This window comes from Triturus cristatus, chromosome 8 (assembly GCF_964204655.1).
Source record: "Triturus cristatus chromosome 8, aTriCri1.1, whole genome shotgun sequence".
In the NCBI taxonomy this organism is placed as follows: domain Eukaryota; kingdom Metazoa; phylum Chordata; class Amphibia; order Caudata; family Salamandridae; genus Triturus; species Triturus cristatus.
In genome coordinates, this window is record NC_140591.1 from 279,185,079 (window position 1) to 279,200,456 (window position 15,378).

The following is a 15,378-nucleotide window of genomic DNA, read 5'->3' on the forward strand; positions in this document are numbered from 1 at the left end:
AAATGATTTGGCAATTAGGGAAAGTTGTGATTCGAAACCGGCAAAGTTCATGTCATTGAACCATCAAGCTTTCAGTGAGAGGTGCCCAACTGGACAAAGTTAACCTCCCTCTTTGCCGAAAAATATAAATATTGGCTGTGAAGAGCGAGACACTCCTATATGTGAGAAGAGGAAAGTATTAAACCCCCTAATCATTTTGCAGAATAAAAGAGAATCCCAATAAAGCTCCCAATCCACACACAGTACCATCGAAGCTCTGCAGGTGGCAGAGGACATTACCAGGGATGCCCATGGTGGCCTAGCGCATGGTTAGTCCTCATCGGAAACTGCCCTACACTCTGTCACCGAATACATACCTTAGTTGCTGGCGCCATAGCTTACGGTAGTATAGGGAACCAAATTAGTGAAGCACATTGAACATTAAGCAAACTTACACCCATCTTTTACTACTCCCCCCTGAAAAACAAATCTTCTTGCCCTTGTGGAAGCTGTGCACACAGGATTGTCTTTTAGATTATGTATGGATTTCAGGACAGCAGAGTCTGCGATAAGTGGATTCCTGCTGCTGTCCTCAAATGCACTAGTGCTTAGGGAGCGAAGTAGCCACGAGTGTATGCATTGAGCGAACAGAAACAGAATGGTGTAAATCAGTGCTTTAAATGGGGTGGGGGGGGGGGGAGTGCAGGTACTCATTTACATGTGGCGAGTGGGCGGGGATTGGGGGCGGGGCTTAGGGGAAGACATGCTTCTTGATTTATATACTACTTGAAGCACATACCAAAACAGATGAGAAATGGCTTTCAATAAACAAAGAACTTAGTTACTCATTACACAATGAAAGCCAAACGTGGTGATATTTTTGCATTTCCTTGTTTTGTAATGTTTGCGACATCACTCCTGTTAATTGCTGTTGCTTGACATAATACCATATATTCTCCAGTGACACAGAAAGAAACAAGCAGACGTGCATACACCAGCATTCCACACATTTCCTCCTTGCAAGTGTCTATTCTCTCCCCCATTTCTCTCACACAAAAATAGTCACAGGCAAGCAGACAAACAATAGCAGACACTTAACAAAAGAATCAGGTGGGATTAAAGCCATTTGAACCTGGTTACCTCCCACTGCTTTCTGAATAGCTTTGTCACTGGGCTGCCTCGATTTCTGTGTTTGCAACACAGCATGATGGTAAACACCCGGATGGTGTGCAAATGAGCCCAATCCGAATAGTTCAGCAGGGCTCGGCTCAGGCCTACAGAAGTGCCTTGGCTGTCAGAGACAGGACGCCAGCATCAGCGCTTCATGAGTACCGGTACTCTTCTCGACAGTAGAGAAGTGCCGGTACTCAGAGTGATAAAACTAAGAAGTGCCAGTACTCAGTACCCGTGAGTACCCGCCCATTTAAAGCACTGGTGTAAATAATAAAAAAAAAAAATGGCAACTGCATAAGGAGCCAAAACGCGCTAATTCAGCAAATTGATCTGATTGCGTGTACTATATTAGAACCACGAGCTAATGTATTTTTGAAAAAATATTTGGTTAACATATTGGGTGAGTGAGGGGCGCAAGGCAGTAAACTGTGAAGGGGGATATGCAGGGCCAGCACATTGCCTAGCATGATTTCACTTCGTCTCAAGGAAGCTGGTAAAGAAGGGGAGTTGTTTGTGAGTTCTCCAAGCATATAATGTATAGTGGGAGTAGGAAGTTGTAGTGATTTTTTAAGTGTGACAGAATGTGAAAACAGAGTACTTGAGACCAGTGTAGGTTGCATACAGCATATGAGTGAGCAGTCTTCTTAGGGAGAGAGATGTGATGGATAAGCAGGTGTCAGTTTCTTCAAGTGGGGTGGGTGGATGAACTCAGCCCAATCTACACTTTTTTTCCAGGATTCCATAGTGGAAGCAAAGATTGGTGAGAAAACAACCATTAACCGTCTAAAGATTAAAGGACTTAAGCCTTCAAAAATGTATGTTCTGATAGAGACTTCTAGCCGTACCTTTTCGAAATTCCCCAAGCATCACACAGGATCTTGAAACTTGTTTGTGTTGCCGTACGCCTCCACACTGATGCAGTTTTCCTCCAGAAATGACGTGTTGCTCCCATAAAGGCAACATTCCCACACGCTGGCGTCAGTTCCTTTCTTTCCACTCCACCAGACGCAGATCTGGAGCTCCCCATCTCCGAGACACTTTTTTTTTTTTTTTATAAACAAATTTTTATTTTCGGCATAAAGGACAATATCAAGGATGATACACAACAGTGCATTGAACATGGCATCAGTAACGTCAATCAGGGAAGCATTGACAAGCAGATGTAAAGACCCCCCCTTCCACCCCCATCCCCCGCCCCCCGCGCCCCCACCCCTCAAAATATGCCCCCCAGCCATTTCCCCCATATCTTGCGGAATTTTTTGGGGCAGCCCCGGGCAGCGTATAACGACCGCTCCTGGGCCGCACACCAATCCACCCCTCTACTCCAAGTAGCCCTTCTGGGTGGGTCTGGTTGTGACCACACGGCCGCTATATCCCTCTTAGCTACCATTAGGGCAGTAGTGAGAAAATACTTGTCGTTACGGGACCCATCCAGCCCGTCCGTGATGCCCAGCAGAGCCATTTTAGGCTCATGGGGGACCTCCCATCCCAAGACCTCCGCTAGGTCGGTCTCAATCGCTGCCCAGTAGTCCTCCAGGCGGGAACAAGACCACACCATATGGAAGAAATCCGCCGGAGCCACCCCACAGCGAGCACAGGAGGGGTCCACGCGGAGGCCCGCCCGATACAGGCGGTCCGGAGTCAGATAAGCGGTGTGGAGGTAATAGAGCTGGATGAGCCGCAGCCTAGCGGAGGTGGTAAGCGATCGAGGTGCCATAAGGGCGCCTCCAATCCGCGTCGTCTAGGGGTCCCACCCAGACCTCCCATCGCTGCTTCAGTCCACTCCAGTCTACCGGGGTATTGTTAATCAGGGATTTGTAAATGCGGGATATGCCTCCCTTTCCCAGGCACCCTAACATCACCTGAGCTTCAGGTGGGCTATGAGAAGGCAATCTGGAGTCGAGAGGGACGTGGGCCCGGACCGCATGGCGCAGCTGAAGGTATCTATAGAATTGGGAAGACTGTAGCGAGAAGCGGGTCTGAAGCTCCTGGAAGGAACACATGTGGCTCCCCCGCCATATATCGCCCAGATTGGAGATCCCTAGAAGATCCCACTGCCGAAAACCCGCCAGTCCCACCACCTCCCGAAGCCATGTCCCGTGCCAAAGCGGAGTGAGCTGTGTTTTCGTCCCCGACCATCGGGTGTGCCTCAGAGCTGCGCGCCACGCGAGAAAAGGGGCCCGCACGACGCCAGGGAGCGACAGGGGGACCGCTGCTCCATAGAGCATGTTTTGGATAGAGGAGAATCCGAGGCATTGCACCTCGAGTCGATAGGCCGGATCGCCCCATCCACTCGAACCAGTCGTGGATCACCAGTAGCTGGGTGGCCAAGTAATATAGATATAGGTTAGTCATGCTCAGGCCGCCGTCGTAGGAGGGGACCCTGCAGCGATCTAAGGCCAGCCGGGGCCTGCCGCCGCCCCAGAGGAATTTGACCACCATCTTATCCAGTTCCCGGAACCACGGGCGCGGAAAGGGGCACGGGGTGTTTTGTAGCATGTACAGAAACTTGGGGAGGATCATCATCTTATAGAGGGCGACTCTCCCCAGCGGATTCAATGGGAGTGTCTGCCACCGGAGCATATCTGATCTGGTTTTGTTGACTATGGGAGCCACATTGAGGGCCCAGCAGAGTTCCGGAAGGAGGGTGACCCAGATCCCCAGGTATTTAAAGGAGAGTCTCCAGAGGGGAATGTCCGATTGCCAGTCGAAACAATCCCTTGACGGGTGTAGCGGGACTAGAACGGATTTTTTAGGGTTCAGATGAAGACCCGACGCTTGGCCAAACCGACGGAGAATCCGGCGGACCTGGGGCCCCGAGGTCGCTGGATCAGAGAGATAGAGGAGGACGTCGTCCGCATATAGGGCAATCTTATCGGGGGTCATACCTGGCCAGTCCCACCCGCGAAGAGCGGGATCCGAGCGAATCAAGACCGCCAGGGGTTCCATGGCCAGAGCGAAAAGGAGGGGCGAGAGCGGACATCCCTGGCGCGTTCCTCGACCTATGGGAAACGGGCGGGATAGAGCTCCGTTGACTAAAACACGGGCCCGCGGGCTCGCGTACAGGACCGCAACCATGGCACGGAACTGGGGGCCGAAGCCCATGTGCTCCAGGACCTCACCCAAGTACTCCCACCCCACTGAGTCGAAGGCCTTTTCAAAGACGACCAGCAGGAGGGCCAGATAGGGGGAAAGGCGGCTGCGGTGCGCTAGAGCGAGGTGCAGGCGCCGCAGGCAGTGTCTGGTCCCCCGTTCCGGCATAAATCCACATTGGTCCGGGTGGACCAGGGAGGCAAGAGATGGGCGCAACCGCTGCGCGAGGACTGTGGCATAGATTTTGAGCTCGGTGTTAATAAGGGAGATCGGCCGGTAATCCGAGCAGGACTGTGAAGGGGGCTGCGTCTTAGGGAGGACAACTATGGTTGCTGTGTCCGTCTCGGGCCGGAATGAGCCCTTCTCCACCGCGTCCGCAAACAGGTCCCGAAGCCTCGGGGCCAGAGTCTCCCGATAGTGAGCGTAGTATTCCTGAGGGAACCCATCAGGTCCCGGGGTCTTCCCGGGCGCCAGGCGGCTGATCGCGTCCTCAATCTCCTGCAGCTCGATAGGTGAATCGAGGGTCTCCGAAACCTCGGGCAGCAGCCGCTTGAGCACTGCTCCATTCGTCCCCAGCAACTCCTCCAGGGAGAGCGTGGACGGCCGGCGTCGGTACAGCCGGGAATAATAGCCAGCGAACGCCTGGGCCATCGCCACCAAGGCTGTGTGGAGGCCGCCCGCAGAGTCCGCGATGGCTGGAATAATCCTGCCTGCCCGAGGGTAAGTGGCCAGCCGGTGGAGAAGAGTGCCGTTTTTGTCCCCCCAGCCGTATACCTGGGCCACCGAGGAGCGCCACAAGGTCTTTGCCGCCTCCAGGGAGTGTAGGCGAATTTCTTCCCGCAGGAAGGCCAAGCGACGCGACCGGGTGTTGTCTCCCAACTCCCCCAGGTTGCGCTCCAGTTCCAAGGCTTGAGCTTCGCATTCCGCGAGTTTCTGGGATTGAGCTCGTCTTTGCCGTTGCAGATGCCCCTTAGCGGCCCCCCGAATAGTCGCCTTGCCAGCCTCCCACAGAACAGCAGGGGAGGGGAAGGAGCCCGCGTTGTGAGAGTAATAATCGGCTATCTCGCCACCGACCACCTTCCGAAAAGCCTTGTCGTGGAGGAACCAAGCGTTCAAACGCCACATTGGACGGGCAGAGAGGGGGGGGGGGCCAAGAGCCAGGAGCACCGGCGAGTGGTCCGAGAGGCCCCTCGGGAGAATGCGCGCATCCTGCACCCCTGCACAGTCGGTAGATGGGACGAAGATGAGGTCGATCCGGGCATGGGAGTGATGGGCCGCCGACGTGTGGGTGTACTGGCGAGCCCGCGGGTGCCAGATCCTCCAAACATCACAGAGGCCCTGAGATTCCGCCCAGGTCGAAAGCTGCTTTGCACGAGCGACGCGGGCCAGGGATACCGGACCCGTCGAGTCCAGGTGGGGCGCGTAAACCGCGTTAAAATCCCCGCCGAGGATGAGAGAACCCGCCGGAAGCTTCGGGAGGAGGCCCCCGGTGTAGGAGAGGGCCGACGACAGGAGGGATGGAGCCGCGTAGAGGGACATCAGGGTGAGAGGTCGCCCCTCCAGAGTACCACATACCACCACCACCATGCCCAGGGGGTCCAAGTGCACCTGGGTCAGGACGAAGGGAAAGGACTTGCGGACCAGGATAGCTACCCCTCGGGACCCCCGCGCAAAACCGGAGTGCCACACCCTGTCATAACCATAGCGGGACAGAAAGGGACAGTTATTATCCAGAAGGTGAGTCTCTTGGAGGAGGAGCACATCAATCTCTGCGCGTTGCGCATATTTGAGGACCGCCATGCGTTTAAAACGGTCCAGAAGACCATTGACGTTCCAGGACAGTACGCGCATGGCGGCCCTAGGAACAGGTGGGTCAGCCATAGTCCAGGACAGAAGAGGGGGCCATTGGAGGCACGGCTGGGCATGCCCCTAAAAGGGAGGGACAGCGGGACATCGGGCAGAAGAGCAGGTCAAAGAGTATAAGATGCCTTGGCACAACAACAAAGAAGGAGTAACCCCCCACCAACAAAACCTTCCCCATGAGGAAGAAACAACCCCAAACCAACCCCAAATCCCCACCCCCCACCCTATACTTCGAAAACAGAAGCATCTGTCGCCCGAACTAAATGAAAGAACCACCAAGCTAGAACGCTCGGGCTTGAGCACTAGTGGACCCCCGGTACAACTGAAGTCAAGCCTGATTCACCTGCCCTGGCCAAGAGCAACATTAACAGCGGAGCACTCCAGCCCCCCCCCCCCCCCCCCCCCCCCCCCCAAAGAAACATAGAGAGTCAAATGTTAGGACTGCGAGAGAGGTCTGAAGTGTCCACCAACTCAGCCGGTTGGGTCGCAGGGCCCGTAAGCCGGGGCGACACGGCTCGTCGCCCGTCAGCCGCGGGACTGGTGGGCGCGGCCGAGGAGGCAGAAGATGCTCTCGACCCCCGGCGCGGCCGTCCCCCAGAGCGCGTGGTGATCACCTCCTCCGCCGTGTGCTCCCGGGGTAACGTGGGGTGCCGCCGGCGGGTCTTCGATGTCCGGGGCCTCCCCCGTCCCCCCCGCACACCCGCAGGCGAGCCGCGCCCAGAGCGGTGCAGGGGATGCTCTTCCGTCAGCCAGGACCAGGCCGCTCGTGGCGTGTCAAAGAACAATGTCTTGTGCTGGAAGATGACCCGGAGGCGGGCCGGAAACTGAAGCTGGTACTGGAGGCCCAGAGAACGCATCTTCTGCTTCACTTCAGTGTAGGAGCGGCGCAGTTCTTGGACTTCGCGAGTGTAGTCCGGGAAGATCATAATTTTGTGGTTTTGGTAGTGCAGGGTGTCAGTGCGCCGGGCCTCGCGGAGAATGGCGTCTCTGTCTCTGAAATTCAAGAGCTTGAGGATGAATGGCCAGGGGGGCGCACCAGGGGGCCTGAGGGCCAGGGCGCGATGAGCCCTCTCCACCACGAACGAAGCAGAGAGGCTGTCCGCCGGCATCCAGGATCGGAACCAGCGTTCCATAAAGTCATCCACCCGGCCCGATTCGACCCCCTCCGGGAAACCCACCAGGCGCAGGTTGCTGCGCCGAGCGCGGTTTTCTGCATCTTCGACCCGGCGGTGTAGCTCCTTAGAGTGGGTGGTCAGCTCCCGAACCTGGTCCTGGAGATGGCGGATGTCATCCTCCGCGGTGGATATCCTGGATTTGGCTTCCGAGATGCGGGTGGTGGCATTCCGCAGGTCCTGCCGGAGGAGAGCAACATCCACCTTGACCTCTCCCACCATGCCTTCAAGGGATGCACGGGATGAGTTGATGGCCTGCAGGATGGCAGCAAGGTCCGCAGCGGGAGCCGGGGCCGGCTCGCCAGTGGGGCCGAACCCCTTCTCAGAGGTCGTGAATTTGTCCATCATGGTTTGGGTGGCCCCGGACGCCGGCTTGGTGGCCCTGTCCTTACCCATGGCGGGGGCGGCGTTCAGCTAAGCCGGTCAACAGGACGAAGACCCTCCTGCAGGATGTTGACGGGTGCTCGGGCTGAAGCGGAAGCAGGAGGAGGAACGGCCGGGGGGTCCCGCGGCGAGAAATGGATGGGCACCACCCGCCCCAGCGGTCAAGCCCCAGCGGGACTCCCAGCGGGACAGCCGGTCTGACCCCCGGCCACAGTCTCGCCCGTTGCCCTCCACCGACAAGGCGAGATCCAGCACCGGGCCCTTAGAGTGTCCCCCGAGTGCACCGCAGCTGATAACCTCCAGGCCTCGACTCCTGCGCACAGCCCACCTCTCCGAGGCAGCGCCTCACCGGTGTGGTCCCCCCACAGCCCCGGGGGGGGCATGTCATCACTCGGCGGGTCTCTTCGTCCGGGGCCCAGAGCGATGGGAGGGGGGGGAGGACGGCACACACACCCCCCCGACCGCCGATGCGCGGCCCGAGTCAAGAAGGGCCCCCCCTGCGCCCGGAATCCGTCAGTCGACCTCGGGCCAGTAGGGCCAGCTCAACACTACAGCCAGGGGGAGGAGGGAGAGGGGGGGGAGCTGGGGGCCCGGGCCCCCGGCTGCCGATGCACAGCCCGATGGGGGGGGGTCTCCCCTCCGCACCCGGCCCCAAGCGGTCCCACGCAGCCGCACTCACCGCTTGCTCCGCAGCATCAGTCCATTCAGGGGGGGGGCCGTCGCCCCACTCCCGGGTCTCCGCGATGTGCCAGTGGAGGAGGGCCGCACCTCTCCGATGCCAACAGGGCCCGCGGAAGCCTCGTGGCCGCCCTCTCTTCATCACTTGCAGGGTCCGGCCTGTGCCCCTCGTGGGCGCCGCGGGCTCAATTGCACCGCGCGGCCGGGTCACAGCTCCACGGCCGCCACCATCCGCCGCCGGTCGGGTTCCGCGATGTCCCAGCGGGTCCCGCAGTGTCCGCGGCGCTCCTGGATCAGGCCCGGGACAGCAGGGCAGCTCCACAGGTCCCCGCAACTCAGAGCGCGCCGGCCAGGGCAGTGCAGGAGGGATTTAGGAGGATTAGCGGGGACCGGCGCCGGGAGCCTTACTGAAAGGCGTCCATGACGGTCAGGCGCCACCTAGAGCTCCCCAAGACACTTTTACCTCAATATTTCTCAAAATTCCTCGGTGTGCAAAGGATGTCACCTCCTAAAATGACAGATTTCAAACCCTGTTGGGACTGTCGCAAACTAATGTTTGTAACATATCCCTACCAAGTATGCCTGTGGTATCTAGGGTTGAGCCACGATTCGAAAAGTTGTGGAGACTGTGCGTAGATGAACCCGAAGACCATCAGGGAACGTGAGGCAAACCTTTGCCCAAGCATCAGAAAGCACAGCTCCAGGACCACTTCATGTCCCGCTCAACGTCCAAGGTTCGATCCTGGTCCATTTCCAGTTCCCAGAGTCGACACAGCTGCTCTAGAAGGCAGTCTTCATAACACTTCAAGTCCTCCGGTAAACACAAGAAACACAAAAAAATCAAAGGAGAGTTCCACTCCTTCATGCCACTAGCACTCCCCTGAGCAAGCGGGTGGGAGGCGCCATCTGTCTCAATCACCCTCTTGAAGCCGACCGACTTTGGAGCGGATTTCAGCGCTACCCAAATTTTTGGGGACTTCAGCTATGTCATGCCGGGAAACATCGGTTACATCGCGGTGTTTACACTGCAATACCTTTACAACGCGGGTATTACAACACAAGTCATTACAATGACTTGCGCTGGATGGCGCTCTAAGCTAAGGAATAGTATGATTTACTATTCCAACACCTTCCCTACTGTAACGTAGGCTGGAGTTGGAATAGTAAATCATACTATTCCTAAGTTCAGCGACCTCCAGCGCAAGTCTTTGTGATGACTTGCTTTGTAAGGCCTGCGTTGTAAAGGTATCGCAGTGTAAACACTGCGATGTAACGTCATATATTCTGCCATGCCAGATCGAAGAGTTCTGTGCAGCTATGCTCCGGATCTTTGAATCCCTACTGACTCCCTGTGGCACACTTTCGGGCTCCAAGGAACTGAGAGACCTTCCATCTAGGATGCTGGATTGCTCTCGGCACCAGCTGGTCCCTCTGAGCCAATCTTGCCTCTGGCTCTTGTTATGATGCCTCCTTCAGCACCTAAACTCCCGCAGGGCCTGTATACATTGACGCCAATGCGATCTCGCCTCCTGAAGAGGTGGCCTCGATTGTCCTCTCCAACGCCATATCGACGCTAGTCAGATTTCGATCAACCTTGCTCCAAAATCTGACCGAGATGCCCATTCATGCACTCGACGTACTGCAAGGCAGGCAGCATTCTGCACTCCCTTTTTGGGACTAACTCCAATAATGATTATGACCCGGATGATTATTTCATTCAGCCCTATAGGATGACAACTGGTACGAGGACTTGCAGGTGGCTAGTGGCTAGACACCTCTTGGAGGTGCTCTTTAATCTCCTCCCAGACCAGCCACGGAAGAATCCGTCTCCTATACCATGGTCATGAATATGGCGGCAGAAGTCCTTCACCACCAACTTCCCAGCCTGGAGGTAAAAACTAATGTTCTGACTGAGGACCTGCTGCCAGGCTAGACTTCCTCTGAGCCCCACCTGCCTGTCAGTGAGGCTCTGATGAACACCCTTGTGGGAACAGCCAAGCCTTGCTTTGCTCCACCAGTTCATAGACAGATTTCCAGGTGCTATCTCCCTCATCCTGGTGACCTAGCTTTTCAGAGCACCCTTCACTAGAAAGTCTTGTAATGCAAGCCTCCACCATTCGTTCCAATCTAAACACTTTTGCTACCACTCCCGCTGATAAGGAGTCAAAGAGAGTGGAAACATTCGGAAAATGCCTCTTTTCATCCACCAGTGTGACCCTACGCTCTGTTAATGTCTCCTGTTTGTTGGACGGTTACTCTCAAGCCCTTTGGGATTCAGCGGCACAAGTCCTCAGAGCTATGGTTGTAAAACTACACAAGATGTCAGTGACAACTGACATGAAAATGGTACATCCTCAACAGTGACAGAGGGAGAAAGACCTAAACATGGTAATTGATGCAGAAAACTAGGAAAAGCTCTGCACTAAATTGACACTGCAAAATATATATACAACATAAAGATGATCTTTGGAAGAACTTGTATAGTTGGATTTACACCCCAACAATAATAAACATTTTCTTTCTAATACATTGGATGGAGCTTGGTGTGTTTTGCGTGGTACAATGTTAAACATGGTGTATACGTCTGAAGCTCGAAGAATTCAGAGAGTTAGTTGGATAAAGTATAAATGATTTGAGTGATATTCCGTTTTAAACAATCCATATTACGTTTTAGAAGATGGGAGTCTGGGTGTTTTCAGTTGCTCACTGAGACCAACATTGAAAATATTGAAGACACGGTTTTTAACCACTGCTGGGCTAACAATGGCTACACTCCAGGGTACCAACAATGTTCATAGAGATAACTCATGGGTATTAAAAGCTTGGCCCAAGGTGACTATGGAGCACAGTACAGACCGAATTCTGTGCTTTCTGGATGCCTTCATCAGTTTTATGCAAGCTCTGCATCTTTCCTCCTAAGGTAACCCGGTAACCCTGGTTATCTGTCTTACCAGTGCCTGCATGAATTTCTTACCTCCTTTCATACTTGTAAAGAAGAGGATGAGCCGGGTGCTGAAATACTTGGTTCAGTGAATCGTGTATAGCCTTTCTGCAGTTCTTTGATACAATTAATGTAACTGTCTCCAACTGGAAATAAGCGTTTCAACACAAAAGCACCATGCCTTACAGTCAACACAAAACAACCAGAAGGATCTGACAAAGGCAAAATGCTAAAGAACCGGAGGCCACAAAATGTTTGCACTCTGAAAAAAACGATTCTGTTTTATGTTTTAAATGAGGACCTATTAAACATTTGAGGTGAGAGAAATGTTGCGTAATTATTAGATGTTTTCTAAGAGACTTCCTAGCAGTGCAACGATGACAGAGCAGACCAGGCTGCATGTGGATTTGGTCATCATCTCAGTGGAGGTTTATCCTGGGAGAAAAGTTGCAGAATTTCATTTCTTGGTGCTGAATTCATCCAAATTGGAACTGGGGCAGGCGATGATGTTCAATGTGAGTTCCTCTGTCATGCTTCTCCCACCAGTCCATGAAACTGCAGAAACAACAATGAGATTGCAAGCATTCTCTACAAATTAGTCAAGCTCTCTAAGTTTAGCTCAACAAACTCTCTCACACAACTTCCTCTTACCATCTTTCCCTGACCTCAACACAAACCTCACTTCTTTCTGCCTTACCATAACTTGCTTCTTTTTCACTCTACCTCGCTTCATCAAAATATTACCGCATCCTCATTCCAAGTTCAACCTCTACATCTCTCCTTAACTTCATTTGAATCAAAACCACCTTACCTTCACATAGACTCACGCTTGCATCTGCATCACCTCAATATCACACTTGTCAGCTAAATTTTAATCTCACCTAATGTCAACCTCTCCCCAAAATCAAACTTTTTTTCAACTCCATCTCAATTGACCCCAAACTCACCCTAGCTTTATCTCATCTCAGCCTTGCATCACACTTACCCTCCTCCCTCAGTTTACTCTAGCCCCAGCCTCATGTGAACCTCAACTTTACCCTGACCTGTCATCTCCGGTAAACATCGATTGAGTAGCTTGGGAGGAAACACCAGCTTATTGATGAAATAGAGCAATTATAACGGGAAATGGTTTGCTAAGTGAAATCAGTGTGTATGTTGGGAATGACTGTGCAGATAAGTGGGAATATGGTTGACAGGTGCCTCTGGAAAAGGCGCATCTTCAGTTGTTTTCTAAATGTAAGAAGGGAGCGTTCTTAGGAAAGTGAGGAGGGAAGAATTGTTTCAGTGCTTGAGATGGTGTGAATTTCAGTATTTCCAGCTGGAAGGAGTCATTGCTTTTTAGGTCCTTTTGGCCTGCGGACATAATTAGGATGTTTACCAAGTATGCTATGTTTCTGGTTTACTGTTCTGTGGGACAGAGAGTACATTTTGAATTTGATCTTAGCTTCAAGGTGAAGCCAGTAAAGGTCTTTCAGAATGATGGAAGTGTGGTCAAATTTTGTCACAGTGTGCATTTTGATATTGCATACTCGGTGTGAGTTGTAGAAGTAGCAAATGCAGCTTTGTACCGACACTGCAGGTTCCTTATCCAAAAAGACCCTTTCTTGCATTATTTAGAAATGTTGTATATAAAGACGTGAGCCACAGTTCTTGTGCCAAATGTAGGATCTATATTACCTGTCTTGTTTATTTCTGAGGTGAGATTGGGCAAATAAACTGGTTTTACATTTTGCTCCACCCATAGCCAATCAGAGTAGTGTTTAATTTATACAGATCTGAAGCGGTCGGACCGCTGCATTGTTGCACTACCTTTAGCGACTTATGCTAGATAGTCTGAGGCTGATCAAACACTTGACATCTTAGTAAGTAGATTTGGGTATAAATTGCAGGGTTTAGTGATAGTGATAGATTTGTTCTCCAGTTATGCTCCAGCCCTGTGTATTTGTTTACATAGTTATATAATGCACTGATCTGGTCTGAAGAGTGCCCGAATGCTATGGACAAATATGAACATAAACTTGAAGGTGCATGTTGTACAATCAGTCAGCAGTATAGATTTAATATAGACATCTAGTCCAATCTACAACTTATGGTGAGACTTGGAAAATAAAGGTGCGTCAATCGGGAAAGAGATCATGGGATGAGAGAATCAATTTGGGACTGTTGAAACAAACCTTGAGGCCAGGGCTTTAGGTGAGGGCCGATCAAAGGTTTCCTAGTCTCAAGGTTTCTAATAGGGATGTAGGAGAATCTCTAAGGTGCATACATGGGAGACAGCTCAAGGTCTTTAACATAGATGTGGTTGAATCCCTAAGTTGCATGCATGGGAGGAAAGAAGATAGAATAGCCAAATTGGTGCTCAGGTATCGAATTGGAAATTGCTGCGCTGCTAAGCCTATTGCTGGTAGCCACGCCTGCTTTTTATTCATCCTTGGTTGATAATTTTGGGTATAAAAGATGGAAAAATCGATTCTGCAAGTCTTTATTGCATGTCTCCTCCAGCAACAAAAGACTGCCAGAAACGTTTCTGATACTACGAGGAGGTGAGGTAGTAAAACCTTACATTCTTCAGTATTACTATTTTATATAGCTCTCTACTCCACTCTAAAACCTCCCTATCCCTTCTAAAATATCATCACTCTCCAGAAACACACTATCTCTTTCCTTGGGGCTCAAATAGTTGTGAGATATGGTTTTCTCTACCATAAATTTCCAGACATACTTAATGGAATGAAGTGGAAACAATGTTCGGTGCTACTGCAGCTTAACATTGATACTGCTCTATTTCTGCCTGTTCTAGATGCGCTCCTACACTTATTAAATTTCTCTTGCTTATATTTTCCATTTCCTAGATAACTCTTTGCTGTGTGTTCAGCAATGAAGCCATTTTTTCATTAAAAACATGGCAGCTGGCCAGGTTTAATCCATAGCAAACCTCTTGTTTGTCTGTTGGTGTCTGCAAGACATACATAATGCCTCCTGGATGTAACTTAGTAGCCTTTTTTACCTTGTCTGACAGTAGGCATGAGAATGTGGGTTGAGGTTAGGTAGTTGAATTAATGAGCAGATTTTGCTTTTTTTGCTGTTCCTGGTGATCCTCACATCTCAAATCTTGACATCACCTTTTCTTCAAATGCACCTGGAAGTCTGGTCCACTCTCCTTCTGGAAATGGTGGGTTCTGGCTGTGTATTTGAGGCTATCTTCAGTGGCTCAGATATACCTAAATATTTCCTGTGCAGCTTTCGGGTACCCTTGGAAACCAGCAGGCCATGCAGTGGAAGTTCTGAGGTTTGAGCACCTTTGGCTGTGAAGTGATGTCTGCAACTCTTAAAGACTACCACAGACTTTCATGGACTGGCGGGTACCTCAGGCATTTAGCGCATCCACCTAATCAGTCAAAGAGCACCTATGTACAAAACAACATCCAATATACACTGAGACTCTTCAACAACAATGCCACCTTCAGGCTTGTAGAGAACAGCAGTATTCTTCAAAGTCTCAGTACTACACTTAACCAGACACATTAATCAAACCCATTCAGACAGTCCACACGCGCAGCATTTACAAGAGTAAGTAATGCCTTGTACAGCCATAGAATAAGTCTGCTTGTCTGAACTTTATTTCAAACATCAGATATGCCACACCGAATTCAAGAAAGCAGGTGGATGTGCATTGAAGAATGCACAGAGCACACTTCCAGAAGCTCCTTTTATTATGCAAGGGTTGGCAGTTCTTCACAAACTGAACCACCCGCTTCAGCCAGTAAATGTATAGGCATATGTTACAGTGATGTGAGAGATACCTCATAATGACAACACTGTTGTTTCTTCCTTTTTCATACTGTACAAATAAGTAAAGATCTCCCTTTAGATTTTGTGTGATGAGTTGTATTTGTAGAGCTTTAGTGGCTGGCTGTCCAGAGTGAAGATGGTTAGTATTTGAATTGTGTTTGTTCCTTTAAATATGTTCTCATATTTGGTGTACTTTATTTTGCGGTATCTTTGGTTACACTATAAGAACAATACTCACAGATGGTGTGGTGGGTAGTTCAAAACAATAAAAACATATCACAGTAATTGCTGCTTATTTGTTAG

At 51.5% G+C, this 15,378-nt stretch overlaps 1 protein-coding gene across 1 annotated transcript in view; it reads left to right on the plus strand.

Annotated features, from left to right (window-relative positions):
- Positions 1-15,378, plus strand: part of DDX10 (DEAD-box helicase 10) — an 867,511-nt gene that overhangs the window by 242,264 nt on the left and 609,869 nt on the right. The gene's annotated exons all lie outside the window — the stretch shown is intronic.